General features: G+C 50.2%; 1 protein-coding gene across 6 annotated transcripts in view; it reads left to right on the top strand.

Moving 5' to 3' along the window:
• Positions 1-8,013: 8,013 nt before the first annotated feature.
• Positions 8,014-17,319, top strand: part of TSC1 (TSC complex subunit 1) — a 43,677-nt gene continuing 34,371 nt past the window's right edge. For 2 of the 6 annotated variants that reach the window (XM_081065538.1, XM_081065534.1), the window contains exon 1: positions 8,014-8,123. The gene's annotated coding sequence lies outside the window, so the exon portion shown is untranslated. Of the gene's footprint in view, positions 8,124-9,974; positions 9,995-10,413; positions 10,435-17,319 lie in introns of those variants that run through there. The other 4 variants (XM_081065539.1, XM_081065535.1, XM_081065537.1 and 1 more) reach the window with 3 other exon arrangements.

Below are 17,319 nucleotides of genomic sequence, written 5' to 3'. Positions count from 1 at the left end.
GTGTGGGGGGAGGTGAGGGCAGTGAATGCGCTGTGCTGGCTGGGTGGCAGGGTCCAGGCTGGTCCCATCACCAGCTGGCATTGGCTATGTGACCTTGGGCACGTTTCCGGCCTTGGCTTAGAATGGCCACAGAATTAGGAATGAAACAAACATGAATGAGTCCATCAGCCCGGGAATGGCAAGGGCGGACTGGGTGGTTCTTGCCCTGGGGGTGAGGGTGGGGGGGCTCCTAGCGAGTGGTTGAGCCCGGGGGCTACCCTTCTCTACCTGCCTCTTGAGGTGCCAGAAAAAGCACTCAACCGCTGTCCTGCTGAGACAGTCCTTCAGGGAGATTGCGGAGCTCTTTCCAAACCCAGGCTTCTTGCCAGGAGCCGCAAGCAGCTGAGGTGGAGGGAGCCCTGCCTGGAAACGCTGCTTGGCACTGGGGCATGGCACTGCCCTGCGGGGTCACCGCCTCACGACCCAGGCGACTGCGCTCCGCGGGAGGACGCAATTCACAGTGTAGCCACGCGGTGGCGCTCATACCTACTTTTCCTCTGGCATAAACCAGTCTGAAAACACTAAAAATTCTTACCTACCTACCTACCTACCTACCTACCTACCTGCCTACCTACCTACCTATATCCATCCATCCATCCATCATCCATCCATCCATCCATCCATCCATCCATCCATCCATCCATCCATCCATCCATCCGTATATATCTATTATCTATCTATCGTTCAATCTATCTATATCTAGCATCACCTATCTAACTACCATTTAAATTACAAGAATGATATATAATCAGAGTAGAAAGAAGAAAAAACGGAAGGTGCACCTCTGTCCTGGTCTGTATTCTTTTAGTTTCTCTGTTTCCCTCCCTCTCCTTTGTCCCCTCTCCCCTCCTCCTTCCTCCCCCCAACCATATGCATGTGTGCATGTGCATATAACGTTTTTGAATGCAGACAAATCTTGATTGACCCTTTGCTTTGAGGCCCACAGAGTTAGGCAGTATCTCCCCCAACCTGTGAGTGCAACCCTCAGTCCTCTGGCCTCCATGACCCTCAGAGGGGGCGGGCTACACCCTGCAGGAAGACCACGGGGCGTTCACTTCACAGGATGATTGGTGGCCTCAGGGGAGCAGGACACAAAAGAGGGGCGCAGAGAAATGGGCTGGGGAAGCAGGGGTGCTTGGCCAGGATCCTGCATTCCTACCCAATGCCTCCTAGCCACCCCAGCAGGGGCGTCAAACAGGTACTCGGGAACTCTGCCTCTAGGTTTAGGAAATACCAAGATGGTGAAGAGGCCCTTCTGCTCCTTGTATCCTGACAGACATCTCAGCAGGGAATCCTCTTCAAAAGTCTCCACCAGTTCTCCTCAGGTAAACATGAAACCTTCTGCCAGGAGGCCCGTGAGGACCCGGGAGGCAGGATGACCGCAGACCCTCAGTTCACCCACCTGAGGTTGCAGAAGGGGAAACTGAGGCCCAGAGAGAGACTTGCCAAGGGCACGTGGCTTCTGAGAAGGTGTGGGGACAGAGCCCCAGAGAGCAGTTTCCAGGCTCTCGGCCTCATGTGGAAAGGTGCTGGCTCGGGTAGTAGATGGCCGTCAGCTGTGACTGGGTGGCCATCAGCAGTTACCGGTTAGCCATTAGCCACTGACATAGCTGCCGTGGCTGCCCTGGTTGGGTTGGTTGGCAGGCAGAAAAGCAGACGACAGATTGCAGGTTGTGTGGATCCTACTTCCTATGTTTGTGTCACCCGGCCGCCAGAGAGACTGGGTTGCAGGGAGACCCCTTGTTGGGGTGTTGGCGGATGTTTGCTACTTGTGTCTCGACCAGCCGCCAGCGAGAATATAGTGGTGTGACTCCCCTACCTATGGCTTTGGGGGTGTCCCTTTTTGGCCTCACCATGTCCTGTGTTCTTATGTGGGGAGTGGGACCAGAGACCCCGCATGACACCCTGCATGACAGAAGGAGACTCAGGACTGGGACCCTGGCCTCCTAACTCTCTTTGAAAGCCCTTCATGATGGCGGCCGTTGTTTTAGTGCCTCAATCTGGGTATCTCATCTGTTTTATAAAACATAAATGCCCAATGGTGATTCACAGAGCAGGGAACGTCTAGTTCTCCAGGGTGGCCTGGTGGAATGGAAGACTCGCTCTGACGCTCAGGCCTGGGACTACGCACAGGCTTGACACAGCAGCTGCATAATCGGGGCCAGGTCTCCCCTGAGACCCTAACTTCGCATCTGTCAAACAGGGCTAAGGACGTGCTTCCCTTGAGGTCGTTATAGGTAGGAAATGAGGTAACGTGTGCAAAAGCATTCCATAAATGTGAAAACACCTCAATTCATGAGTTACTCTTTATCAGCAGAAATATTCCATAGCCGACTAACAAACTCTGCTCTTTTTTCAGAAGGTCAAGAGCAGCCTTAGTTGCTGGGGAGAAAACACCCCCCAAACCCAGGGCCTGCTTCTCCTCAGGGGGCTGTGCTCATTTCCATGGCAGGTTGATTATTAACGTAACACCTACATTTGGTTCCTGCTCCATGAACTGCCAGGGACTTCTTCGTGTTCTCTCTGGACGCTCACAGGAAGCTCACTCAGAGGCTGCACAGATGGAGGAGGAAGGAAAGGAAGTTCTGTGAACATGTACCCCGGGCCAGATGGGAGGGTGCTTCACAGGCCTCTTCTCTTAGTCCGAGGGAGCATTTTGTCACTTGGAATTCCCGACCGTGTGATGGGAAACCAAGCACCAACTTCCAGAGGTGGCTGGCAGCAGGCCCAAGTCCACACAGTGGTACTGGGGGCAACTGCTCCATCCACTGGGTATGGCCCTCCCCTTTGCTCCCCAGTCTTTCCCCAGCTCCAGGCCGAGCACATCACAGGACCAGCAAGTGTGCGATGCACGAAGGCAAGTCTGTGTTTTCTCAACAAGCTGTGTACGTGTGCGTGTTCATTAGCCAGCCTTAGGAGTGTAAACATATCCCGATGGGTCCTCACCTCCCCAGTCAGGCCTCGTGGAGTAGCACCCCCCGAGGGGGATGGCCTTGGTACCTGGGCACTTTCAGCAGACAGGAGTAGCACCCCCAGAGGGAGATGGCCTTGGTACCTGGGTACTTTCAGCAGACAGGAGTTTGCTGTGGCTGCTGAGCAGGCAGCGGCCCTCCCTTCCCCCACACCTACTTGGGTCAGGAGGCTCCAGGACTAGGACTTGGCTTCAGACCCCCCCGCCCAGGAAGCAGAGCCCGAAATGAATACATAAACAATGTGGACGTTTGGGAGGACGCACACCCCTTCTCGGAGAACTAGAAAGACAAACCCATCTGGGAAAGAGCCCTCTCTTTTGGCACCGGGGGCTCTGTCTCGCCGCTGGTGGGCACCAGGAGTGTCCTGCCTGCAGGAGGGCTGCATGGAATCAACACTCCCACCCGCCAGGCTCTGCACCCAATTTACATCTGCTTTGCATGTTCCCACGGTCTTCAGAGGTTTTCAGGTCTCCATTTTATCAGAGTCCCCTGAAGAACCAGCATGTTTCTCCTCTGTTGCTTCTTATCAACCCATGAGCCAGCAGGGAGGTCCCCTCTGACGAACATTAGAAGAAGACAACAGTGGTGGTGCTGGGGACAGAGGGAGAACCGGTGGTCTTGTGCTCATGGTCCGTAGAGCCCTGAAAAGTGATCTGTCCATGCTTTTCTGCAGGATGAGTGGTTTGTAGTTTTGAAAAGACACGTGTAATAAGCTCATTTGGAAAGCAGGAAAGGGTCCTTTACAAAGCATCCAGCCCAGACCCAGCCATTCCACTTCTGTGGCTGTCCCAGAAAGCATCAGAAAAGGGGACTCAAAGAGGTATCTGTATGTTCCTATGCACAGCGGCTGTGTTTACCACAGCCACGTGGTGGGAGCCACCCAAGTGTCTGTAGACAGAATAGGTAAACAAAATATAGTATATCCATACGATGGGATATTATTCAGCCGTAGAAGGAGGGAAACCCTGACACCTGCTACACCGTGGATGGAACCCCAAGGTATTTGTAAGTGAAATAAGCCAGCCACAGAGGGACAAATACTCTATGATTCCACTCACCTGAGGGACCTGGAGAAGTCACAATCACAGAGCCAAAGCAGAATGGCAGGTGCCAAGGGACTGGGAGGGGAGGGGAAATGAGTTATTTGTAGGAACAGAGTTTCAGTTTGGGAAGGTGAAAAAGTTCTGTGAGTGGACGGTGGTGATGGTCGTACAACCGTGTAAATGTCCTTAATGCCCCAGAATTCACACTTTTTAAGGGTGAGGATGGTCTGTGCATTTGACCACAGTCTCAAACAAGCCATCTTGCCCAGTGCTTCATTTCCACAGGTGGGGAAAGCGGACGTGCAGGAAGGTAACGCACCCCTGGAAGCAGAGGGACTCGCCGCCTCGTGACCAGGATTTAAGCGTTTCCTTCACTGCGGATTCCAGTTACTTTTTGATCTTCAAATACTTTTCCAAGTTTTTATTATGAAAACTTTTAAACAGGAAAACGAAGGAAACGTCTAATGAACACCCATCTGGCCACTACTTGTATTCAACAATAGTTACTATTTGCCAAACGTGCTTTAGCTCCCTATGTGCACATACTTGTACATGTATGTATAAACGTTGTTTTGATAAAACGTTTTGAAAGTATATAGCAGACATCGTGATACTACACCCATAAATACTTGAGCCTATGTCTCCTAAAAATGATATTTCTTACATAGTCCCCTAACTATGGTGTCATTATCAGACCTAAGAAAATTGTAATTCCCAAATATTCTGGAATATCCAGTTTCTATTCACATTTTTGCAATTTCGCCAGTTTTCTTCCAGAGGTGCTCTTTTAGAATCAGAACCCAGTTTTCTTTTAGAGGTGCTCTTTTAGAACCAGAACCCAGTTTTCTTTTAGAGGTGCTCTTTTAGAATCAGAACCCTACCGAGTTCGAGCATTGCATTTGCTTGTTTCTTTAGTCTCCTATGTGACAGAACAGTGCCCTCTACTCTTTTCATTTGACATTGATTTTCTCATCCCCCCACCAAGAGTCCAGTCCTGGTAGAAAGTCCTGCATCCTGGATCTGTCTAGCTGATGATCTACGAGGTCAGACAATTAAGTTCGCGAACTCATCCTAGAACAAGTGCTACGTACCTCATTGCTGAATATCACTAAAGTCACCCTTGAAGTACTCCCCTTGGGAAGCTATGCACTGACGCCAGCATCTAGTCCACGCTTCAAAGCAATTTTGGAACTCTTTTTCTGGAACGGCCATCAGAGCTGTCGTCGTATTACCCTTGATGTTCTGAATGTCATCAAAATGTCTTCCTTTCAATATTTCCTCTACCATCTCTGTGTCTTTCCCATCTTTTGGCCGGACTTCTTATAGAGCTTGATGTAGCAGAGCAGAGGGAAAGCATCAGGGCCTTCTCATCCCAGTTTAGTGACGCCAGAGGAAAGACAAACATCTCTTTTTTAGCATTCATATTATACAGACCCAGGGAAGGGCACTAGTTGGCCTGGCTCAAGCCACATATGCAAATGTGGGCCAATCAGTGTGGCTAGATATGGGGATCTCTGATGGGCAAGGCCTGGTCCAGGTGCCTGTGGCCTGGGGTGGTGGCACTGTGCTTGTCCCCAGGAAGGGGAACGGGAGACGCTAAATGGACCAATGCAATGGATGTACATTCCATACATCGGGTCAGTCCCACCTGCTTACAAGGTGGGGACGCCGGTCACACAGAGGCTCCAGGGTGGTGCGTGGAAGGTACTGGTCTGATTAACATCTATTCAGCAAGTGACAAAAATCAACCCCAGAGAAGCGGAAACTGTCTAGGCAGTCCAGACTGGGCAGTGCCCAGAGATGGTGGCAGGGCTGCCTCTGCCTGTTCTTTCCAGCCTCTTCTCATGAGCCCCTGGTGGTCCACACTGAGAGAACAATTACCATTCTTCTTCCAGACACTGTGTAAACAGTAGCAATGTGTGTATAGCCCCCTGAGGGCCAGGAGCCGAGGAGCTCCCTGTATCACTGCACCCTTCCAGGGAGGACAGAATTTCAGCAGGATGAGGTCAGCCAAGAAAAGTTAGGGGTTCAAAGGGGGGTTCCTGGGTCAGAGCTCTGGAGCAGTGCCTGTTCCCCGACTCTACCCCTTAACCTGCGCTCTCCCCATCCCTGGTGGTCTTAGAAATCCCTGAATGCACTGAGTCCCTGCCCTTGTGTGAATGCAAAGGTGGGGCCGGTTCTGGACATGGTTTGTGGACTGGAGGAAGTGGGAGACCCCAGACACGCCCCCGTCTCCCCCAACCTTTCCATCTCTGGACCCCAAGCTGACTGTGCTTGGGGGGCTACACAGAAGTTATTTGGTGAACTGGAATTTGGTGAACTGATTCCTGGGAGCAACGGGTCCTGCTGTGAGCGTACTTAACACAGTAACAAAACGAACATTTATTGAACTAAGCTCTACACTAGTTATAGCTTCATATCTCACTGAATCCACCCCAAATCCCCATTAGGTAAGCATTAGGATTACCCCGACGTTGTAGGTAAGGCAACTGAGGCTCACCCAGTTAGTAGGAAAGCAGAAACCGACCTTCTAACTCTGGTCTGTTTAAATCAAGAACTCTTGGCTTCTCCCAACTGCCTCCATGACTCAATGCCCACCTCCCCCACAAGCCAGCGTGGGCATCAAGGTGGTGTGCACTGCTCAAGGGCCCCCAGGAGAGTTGCAGGTGAGTAGGGACTGAAATACGCCTGGGCTCTATTCACATGGGCTCTGGGCCGAGGGGGTGCCTTTTTCCAACTCACAAATATACCCACCTGCCGGCAGCAGCCCCCTCGCAGACCACGCTGCGCCTCTTGGAATCCTGACAACACCCAGCACGCTGGCCCCTCCTGTACAGCAGGCCCCTGAAATCAAGGTTCCCAGACTGGTTTTTCCCATAACTCACCCAGCTTTTTCCTGCTTCCAGGCTCTTGCCTTGGGTCTCTAGGCCTGGAACGCCTTTCTCTTCCCAACCACCTCTCCCATTTCTGGTTCATCAAACCTACCTTTCCTTGAAAACCCGGGCGGATGCCCAGTCCTAAACGCCTTTCAGACACCAGTTAGACTTCATGTCACCCTCCGCCGCCTCCCTCACTGTTTGTCGTAACCCGTCTATCCTGCCTCTGATAAGGACCATCACCTATGAACGTGCTCTGCGTGGGACACCGCGCTAACACTCTCCATACTTGATCTTCCTGAATCTTTGTATTATTATGCCCATTTCACAGAGGACGAAACTGAGGCTCAGAGGCCTTCCAGACTTGTCCGGGTTTGCACAGCTAGGAAGTAGCACTGGATTAAGAGGTTCTGATTTGGAAGCCGCCTGCTCTCACGAGAGCGGTTGCCAGAGTTGTCGTGACCGGGTCTGGAGCGTCGGCAACCCGAGAGCAGAAGCCAGCGGTTCTTCGCAGCTCCGGATGTGGCCTTTTACAAATATTCGGCGAAGGAAAGAAGGTCGCCCTGGGCCGCGATTCTGTCCTTTGCTAGGTGAGCTGCCACCCTCTAAGGAGCCCCTTCACCCACGCGCGTCCCAGGGGCTCCGCGGGAAGCAGGACCGCACGTCGGCGGCCGGGGCCGCCAAGCAGAAGCCGCCGAGCGCAGGTAGGAGGCGCGCCAGCCACACCCGGCCGGTCGGACTTGTTTACGCCTCTCGCGCAGCCCCGCCCGCCCGGCCCGGGCACGTGACCGCCGCCCCGCCCCTCGCTCCCCGCGTGGCTCCTCCCGCCCGCCGGCCCTTCTTTTCGCCTCCTTCGGAGTCACAAGATCGCTCGGCCGCCGGCTTTCGGGATCCTTCCGCCCGTCCCCGCCCCCCCACCTCATCAACTCTCCTTGTTGGTTTTTCTCCTGGACCAGTTCGCGGCAGCAGTGATGAACGGAATGGCGTCTTCCGTCCCACGGGCCTGCCCCCCGCAGTCATCTGTCCCTGGGTTCGAGAGGGCGGCCAGACCCCGCCGGGGACTCTTTTTCGTGGCGGAGGCCGCGGCGGCCGTGGACGTTTCACGACGGGGGAGGCGCTGCGCGTCCAAGATGGCGGCGCCCTGGAGGCCGGAGGGGCTGTGAGGTAAACAGCCGCGGGGGACGCGACGCGGGGTGAGTCTGGGGGTGTCGCGCCCCCCTTCTCACCGGGGCCTCTCGGCGCAGCCCCGGCGCCGTGACCCCAGGCGGGGAGGCCCTGGGGGGCCGCGGCGAGGGGCTCGCTTGCTGGGGAGGGTCCCCGGGAGGGGGCTTCGGCAAGCTGCCCCTCCCTCTGGCGACGCGCCGTCTCCGCCGGGCCCGGCACAGCTCCGCGTCCCCGCGGGGGAGGCGCCCCGGGCTGTCACCGCGGCCCGGTCGGCGGCGGAGGGCGGACGGCTGCGCTCGGGCCGCGGCGCCGGGGGCAGGGGAGCTGAGCCCCGCGGCCAGCCGCCCCCCGGGGGTGGCCGGTTCCCGCGGAGGGCAGGGGACTCCCCCGCGGCGCGGGGTCGGGGTCGGCCGAGCGGTGGGCTCGTCCCGGGCTCGGGGAGCGGGTCGCGCGGGGGCGAATGAATGGAGGCAGCCCGTGGGCATCCGGGAGTGGCGCGGACTCGGCGTGTCCGCGGGAACGTGCGTGACCCGAGCGCCTGGGTCCGCCTGTGCCGGGGGGCGCGTCACGGACGGCGAAGGACGGTCCCCGCGGCCCGCGGGGGGGTCCGAGCGCCGGCGCCGCGCCGAGCCCGTCCTGGGCGCGTTCATTCATTCGGGCACGGGGGGGGCTGCGCGCGGCCCCGCGTGGGTCCCGGGCCGCCCGCCTTGCGGTGTCGCGCGTGTTGGGGGTAAAGACCAACAGCGCCTGTGTGTGTGTGTGGAGCACCCACTGCGGAGGAGCTCTGCCGCCACCGCCGCCTTGGTCCTCGGGACCGAGGGAACGCGGCCACCGATCCCTCCATTTCCCAGATGGGGGACTCGAGGCCCGGGGACGGCAGGTCACGTGCCCCCGCTGACTCCGCCCCCAGCACTAGAGCCCGGGCTGGCACCGGGGTCGCCCCACTCCCGGGCGGTGGGCCTGCGTGGTCCGTACTCCCGCGGCCCTCGTGTGCACCTGCCGTTGGGTCCAGGCTGGCCTGTCCTTCTAAGCGAGCGATTAGGAAGGACCCGTGGACCCAGGTGTGTGCACAGGTCACGTGCCCCGGCTGACTCCGCCCCCAGCACTAGAGCCCGGGCTGGCACCGGGGTCGCACCCCTCCCGGGCCGTGGGCCTGCGTGGTCCGTACTCCCGCGGCCCTCGTGTGCACCTGCCGTTGGGTCCAGGCTGGCCTGTCCTTCTAAGCGAGCGATTAGGAAGGACCGGTGGACCCAGGTGTGTGCACAGGTCCGTGCGCGCGCGCTGGGCGTTGAAAAGATGGTCAACTTGCTTACGTGTCTGAGCTTTTGTGTGCACGGTGCTGTTGTGCGTATGAACACGTTCGTCTACGTCAGGCTGGAAAGTATTTGACGCGTTAGAAAACGGACAAGTTCACTGCGGAAAGAAGTCCTGCTGAAACCCTCGCTGGATTTTTCGCCGAAATGTAGCAGCACTTCGCTTTACGTGGAGTAAGCTGTAAAAGTACTAACACAGAAGAATTCTCCTCTGAGATACTTTGATTTATAATGTTGGCATCAACCTGGACTCATCTGAATTCACACAGGCCGGCAAAGTGGAGCTGTACGTTTCAAGAAGCATTGTAGAAGCGGATCTTCTGGGAGCCCTCGATTTACGGGGCAGCCACCTGTGATTTTTAAGTTCAACATCCCTGAGTAAACCTGGAGTATGCAAATGTGACAACGGCTTTAGTGCAGGCAGATGGACCTCCCACAGTCACGCGCCACGCAAAGAAGGCTCCTCAGAAACACTGAACCGGTCCTCTCTGCCGCCCTGGGGAGCTGCAGAACCTTCTTTTAAGCACCTGGTATAAACTTAAGAGATACTTGTAGAAGATGTAAATGGAAAATATCCTCTTACTAAAGTTAGTATCTTATCCAAAACACTCTTACCTCACATGCCTGGAAGGGTGGATGATGAAAGCTTTCTTTGCTTCCTGGTGCTTTCTTTGCTTTCCATGCATTTCCTGGTGTTATACAAACTTGGTATGTCCCTAAATTCCTCGTTAGACAGATTCCGAGGTGGCTACATGCCTTCTTACTTGTTTTCCTTGAAATTGGAGTATCTCCAGTCCTGTGTGACTCAGTTGTACTCTCCCTCCCGGTTCAGCCAAAGACCTCTGAAACCACTCCTGTTGTGGTGTAATATGATCCCTTCTTCTGTGCATGCCTGGTTTCATTTGTGAGATGAAACTGAACAGTCTTAGTAGGACAAATCAAATACATACCTGTCTATGTGGTGTTTGCAGGATAATGAAATTACCGAAAGAAGCGATCTCGGAACCTCCGGCAGACCCCATAGTAGGTAGACGTGCATTTTTGGTCTTTGCAGACACCTTGGGTATATATTTTGGAAGAAGTCAGACGTGATTTGGATATGCACCAGAGGTTGTGGACCAGTGGCTTAAAGTTTCAATTTGGCTTTTTTCTTCTAATTTATAATTTATTGCAGAAGCATTTCTTAAAATAGCTTCTAACCTCTGATGTGTATAGTGGTGGGTGAATTTTGGACTCTGAATTACAGCCGACTTGATCTTATAGCTCTGTCTTCTTTCAGAGTTTGTTAGGATACACGTATGTTTTTTTCTGGGTACCAGGACCAGTAGTGGACTAAAATTAGCTTCTCCTGGAATTGATTGGATGTTCTCAGATGCAGATGAGCCAAATACAGCAATATTATCAATCATTGCAAGCTTTTCTAAAAGTCAAATAGCTTTCAACTTTGAAGAAGTCATTTAAGTTCTCTGAGCCTCAGGTTCTTCATGTGGTTGTAAATTAGAGTATTTCTAAGTCTAAATTTCTGTGATTTAAAGTCCTCCTGGGGCTTCTGTTAAACATTCTGATTAAATTGATGGAATCAAAGTGTTAATGGCTTTATAATAACTTAGCAAACTGGTGACTCTCAACCTGAACTGTTGATCTTTTGCTTTATATCACATTATTTTTCAAAAGTAATTTCCTGTGAGTTCCTCATTATAAATCTCTCTTTGAAAGATTAGTTTTATTTGTATTAGTTTCGTCTGTCATTTTAGTAGCTACAATCATGAAAGAAAGTATACTCAGTAGCATTCGAACCTGTAGTGTTTTGCTTAAATATGTGTGTGTATTTGTACGTGTGTATACATACACGTACACGTTTTATATATATGCAAACACTGAGTTTTTCCCTCGTGTTTAATATAATTTAGTTTGCATGAAATACCCATTTTCTTCTATTTAAATTGGTCTGAAAGAGGTCTACCGTCAGTAATTTGAGATTATTCTTTTTCTGATTTACTTTTTTAAGCCTATAATTACTAGAAATTAGTAATTTAATGTCTAATGTCTTTTTAGGGGGAGAATAAAAAATATTGCTATATTTTATCAATATCCGTGTATATATATATCCATTCATTCTCAGGACCTTGCTAATTTTTCTTGTCCCTTCTCTTGTGCAGTGCTAACTTTTGTTCTATACAGGGAAGTAGCTAAAAGTAACAGAATACTTTTTCAGGTTGAATGAATTCAGATAGTCATCTAATGAGTAAAGTGCCTTAAAAACCAAGCTTTGATACAAAACAAGGCATGATAGGGACTGGCCTAGAACTCACAGGTCGCTTTGTAAGGATAACGGCAGCAGAGGCCACGAAGTATTTGAGTCACGAGGGACAAGGTTGCCCATCTATTGGTGATGGCAGCCACAGTGAGAAGAATATGTGTAGTGAGTGACCTTACTGCCTGCGGTCAAGACCTGTGCTGCTTCAGTAGTTCACACAGCACAGGAACAAACATAAAGTGTATCCATTCTAAGTTATAGAATGTTTTGTCAATGTTTCAAATGCAAGTTGCCGGAATGGATAGACTGCTGAGCTGGAGGTACCCATTCATACATTTTGTTGAGTAGTAATATTGTTATAATAAAGTTTGTATTTATTGAGTACTTAAGAGCCAAATGTTGTGCTAAATATTTTACACATGAGCCTATTAACTCTTCCCACAACCTTAAGAGACAGGGTAAGGAGGTCAGGAAACTGAGGCCTCAAGTCACTCATTCAGTCGCTGATCTGGAATTTGAACCCCATTGGTTGACTCCAGAGCCCCCAAATTTAGTATTTCACTGTGTTAAGCTGCCTTGAGTTGCTATCTCATAAACTAACTCATTGATCCATGGTTCTTAACTTTTTTTTTTGGGGGGGGGGGGCTCGTTTCCCTTCTGAAAATCCATGGGAAACTGGACCAATATCCCTTCCTATCTCATCACCACCAAAAAAGTTCATACGGATACGAAATTTTGGGTATGACTTCAGGAATGTCATGGATCGCTTGAGCCCAACTGATCATTCTAGATAGGTTAATGTTCTTAAAAATGGACTCGGGCTTTATGAAAAACGCTCTTTTTCTTTTTTTAACCAGTAGGTAGGAAAGGCCCAAGTTTTTAAAAGATGAGCCTATGTTTGTATTATAAATCACTTCGTTCAACTTTTACATTGAAAGATTCTTTCCACTTCGCTGGGAATTCAACTTTAGGTGCCACGTTTTAAAGAAAAAAAAATCAGAAATGGAGAACTCAGTATAGAACTTGCTAAATGCTTGTCAGGCTTGGCATTCAGTCTGTGCTGGTATCTTCAGCACCTGGAAGAATTTCATTGGGATTTTCCCCAAGATTCATGCACTGTTTTTTTCCCCTTTGAACCTCAAAGCCTATATATAATACATATATTTATTTAATGTTTCTTGGCTTCATTTTTCTTCCTTGACCAGTGGTCTTAACCTTTAGTGGGCATCAGAATCAGCTAGAGGACCCCACTCCCAAAGTTTCTGATTCAGAGGTCCGGGGCAAGGCCCAAGAATTTGTATTTCTAACGAATCCCCGGTAATGCTGAAGTTGCTGGTGTGAGCCCCACGTCTGAGAATCCCTGTCCTAGACCATCAAACCCTGTGCCTTCATTCCATGGATAGTTCTGTTTTAGTTCTATGAACTTGAAACCTAAAGAAATCTTACAGTTTGCTCAGATTCCTTTTAAGGGAAGCTTTGTATAGTGACTTTTTGAAACATACGTGGTATCTGTCTCGCCTCTATTTTCTTGGTACGTAATTTTGGTTATGCTAATAGGAAGTCGGAAGGTAAGAAACATTACTTATAGAAGTGGTGTACCTTACCAAAATCAAGCTCTCTCTCCTCAGGCAAGTGACTAAAGGATTCACCTTTGAAATGGGATATAAGCTTCAGCAAATTGTCCATCGGGGGTCACTAACGGCAGAATTCTGAATGGAGAATCGGGAGCTCTCCTGTCCCGGCTTATATGACCTTGAGAGGGACCACAACTGCTGAGCCCGTTTCAGTCCCACATGACCACATTTGGGCAGGTTTTGCCATCAGCTGTTTTACTCACATGCTAAATAGTATGTCCTACCCCTTTCTCTTTCCTTCTACTCATTGGTAGGAAGAATGAATTGGAGCTAGGACCATCTTACCCTTTTTGTATGCATTTGTGCTGAAGGCAACTTTGTTCACTTGATAGACTTATTCTAGGAAATCACCTCAGAGGCGAACATAATAGTATGTATAACAGCGTCTTATTAACATAACATTATTACTTGTGTTACTAACATATGTTATCTGTATTATTAACATAGCAGTGTAATAGTTGTGCTTTACAGAATGAAATAGTCCATCTATGCCTGAGTCCGTGTCTGAATTGTCTTTGAATTTTTTTAGATAAAAACCTGAATATAGAACACAAGTTATAGTGAAGTGGTATCTGCCTTCATTTTACACCCGCCGTTGTGGTTTTCACTGTAGACCAGTGTGTGCACAGTGACCTTAGGCGATACGATTTGCAGTAATGTGTTCTGTGATTTGAAGTTTTGGGGCTCCTAGGACGTGCACGGCCACACACAACACTGGCTTTCCAAAAGTCTGAATAGTCACCTGATATTTTCAGGTAAAAGACTTTCTAAAGGCATTTTAGGTACCCGCCCCTCGTGTTCAGAAAGATGTGCGTAGTTTGTAGCCCTCCGACAGCTCGTAATGCATCTTGCCGAGGGCAGAGATAAGTGAAAAAATGTGTGTGGGCCCTGCTGACGTCAGCTCTACGTGGCTGTTGTGCTGGGGTTTATGTGTAATCCCAGGTGTATGAGCCGCCCATCTGTCAACACCTACAGAGTAAAATTAACTAAGGTGAACTGTGATAACAAACTGACCCATGTTCCTTTTGTTTGATCTAAAAATACTAAAGCACCGAGCCCCCTCATCTTCTCCCTCAAACCTACCTTTTATTTTTATTCAAAAACATTGCTTGTGGAAGTGCAATTACAATGTTGCATTTAGGTGAGAGCACAACTTGAAACTATCACAGAGGAAAAATCTAGATTTGGGAGCATTTGTTTTTTATTTGGCTTTTGAATCTGAGAACATGGATTGACCCTGTTATGCTCTGACCAGCATTTCCATCCATACCCTTGAGGGGCACATACATCTTTGAGAAGGGTCTTCTCCATTTGTCACTGCTGAACAGGAAATTCGCAGGTCACATTTCACTTTGCAACCAGAATGATTGCACCCAGTGGTACTTCCATAGGGCAGGATTTAAATATAAATTAATAAGTGAATAAACATAAACATTTACAAATCATTAAGTGATGGCAGGTAGCCTTTGACATGGCCACATGACAGTGATGCGGATTTATTAGCATTACCATTTTTTAGTGTAGCGCTAAAGACGCTCAGAAGCCTTACTGCTGAGCATTGGACAAAAGCCATGCTGATTTCCTGTGCCAGGGCCTTTATCTAGGACAGTGATCTTGCCTGGGCGGGATGAGATCTCATCTTGGATATATTCTAATTTTACCCTTGCTTTAGATATTCCTGTTCAGGTAAAAGATCCAACTGGGATTAATTGCAAGAGGAAGTCTACATGACTCATTGGACTAACAGCTGATTGTAAGATTCTGAAGATGAGAGATTTCTGTGTGTTTTTGTTTTTTTAAAAATTTTTAAAAAAAATTTTTATTGGGGAATATTGGGGAACTGTGTGTTTCTTCAGGACCCATCAGCCCCAAGTCGTCCTTCAATCTAGTTGTGGAGGGCGCAGCTCAGCTCCAGGGCCAGTTGCCGTTTTCAATCTTTAGTTGCAGGGGGCGCAGCCCACCATCCCATGCGGGAATTGAACCTGCAGCCTTGTTGACAGCTCGCGCTCTAACCGAGCCACTGGGCCGCCCCTTCAGAAGCTCAGCGGCAGCTCGTTGTCTTCAGTCTAGTTGTGGAGGTCGCAGCTCACTGGCCCATGTGGGAATCGAACCGGCAACCCTGTCATTCAGAGCTCGCGCTCTAACCAACTGAGCCATCCGGCCGCCCCGAGGCTCCCATGTTTTAATTCCAGCTCTGCTTGGCTTAGTGACCGAGGCCCTGTCTGAATGGTTTGGTGGGCCTTCTGAAAGGCCAGCCCGCCTAGCGGCACTGCACACACGTTTGCATGTGCCACTGAGGACCATTGATATAATACCCTTGACATCTGGAGCAGGAGGTCGCAACTGTCAGGGAGTGGCTCAACCCACCAGTTCGACTTTGACCAGCATGTTCAAGGGCTTGTTTCCAAGCTTTTCTGTGCTCTGTGGAATTGGGTGTATGTACCGCGTTTCCCCAAAAAGAAGACCTCGCCGGACAGTCAGCTCTGAGGCGTCTTTTGGAGCAAAAGTTAATATAAGACTGGGTATTATATTATATTACATTATATTATACCCGGTCTTATATAAGACCCAGTCTATTTTACTATAAGACGGGGTCTTATATTAATCTTTGCTCCAAAAGACTCATTAGAGCTGATTGTCTGTCTCATTAGAGATGATTAGGTCTTGTTTTCGGAGAAACACGGTACATGAGGCTCAGCTTTCATACTCAACCCTGGAATGGCTACCAGAGAAGCTGATGAAACCTTTGCCCATCTAAACAGGGTGTATTTGCCTCTTGGGTGCCAGAGCTGAAATCGGCCCTGGGTGCCCATTGATGGGCCAGGGCTCTCTGTCCTCGTGGAGTTTACAGTCTCGTGATCAGCCTGTACCCCAATAGATTTTGAAGGGCTCACATTGTAAAAGCAACCCAGAATGTACGTATTTATACATATTCATATTTAACATAGATATTTGATATGAGATCATTTGGACAGAAGGAGGAAGAAAGTAGAGAGATGATAGCTGTTTATGCTTGTCATGTAGAAGTAGATGAAGGTTGTGCTGTTTTGAGGGCAGAAGTTGCCCTTGTACATCCATTTAAGAAATACGGTAACTCCTCGTCATTCAGTCACCGACTGCAGTAAATCCTCACTTAGCATTGTCAATAGGTGCCTACGGCATCTCATCAACGTTACCACGAGGGGGTGCTGAACGAAATGACGACAGGACCTGCTGTACCAGACACTGGTAGCTGCTAGAGACGGAATAGCTCCTTTCCCTCCCTGGCTGTAACTTCTGTTCTAGTGAGGGAGACACATTCAGTAACTAATTACACTTAATTGATTGGGTTGTGGTAAGAGACACAGAAGTAGAGGCTGCTAAGAGGGTATAAACTAAGGCTTGCTTCTCTGATGAGGGGAACGTTTAAGCTGAGAGATTAAGGTGAAGACCAATCGCGGGAGGGGCACGGGTAGAGTCGCAGGCACAGGGACAGCAGGGACATGATCCTGCAGTGGGGACAAGGTGACTTGGCTGAGAGGCCGGTGGAGGTAAGGGACTGGGGCAGCCGATGAGGCCATGCAGGCCCACTCAGTGCGTGGTGCCTGGCCCTGCTCCTGCTCTTGGGCGCGCCTCACGGGGCTCCTGGGGAAGGACTCTGCCACACGCTGTGCCCCAGGCTATGGCACGCACCCTCTCCTGTAACCCCCACACAGCCTTATGAGGAAGAGGCCATGGCTCTCCTTGCTTGACACATGAGGTAACTTAAGGGTAGACATTAGAGACTTAAAGTAAATAGCCCAAAGTTACCCAGCTAATAAGTGGCAGAGCTTGGATTTCAACTCGGAACCCTCTGGTTCTAGGGCCTGGTCCTGACCATTTACTGCCCGTTTGTTTCTAGCTCTAATAAACGGGCAGTTAACAAAAGGCAGAGATTCCAAGTTCAGCACAATATGAAGAATTTTCCAGCACCCGGCTATTCAGACACGTAGACAGGGAGAGGCACGTGCACCCAATGATTGTAAGTGTTCATTCCAGTGGG

Source organism: Rhinolophus hipposideros, assembly GCF_964194185.1.
Source record: "Rhinolophus hipposideros genome assembly, chromosome: 11".
Lineage (NCBI taxonomy): Eukaryota > Metazoa > Chordata > Mammalia > Chiroptera > Rhinolophidae > Rhinolophus > Rhinolophus hipposideros.
Note: the sequence above shows the minus strand (reverse complement) of the source record. Positions and strands in the feature narration are given on the sequence as shown.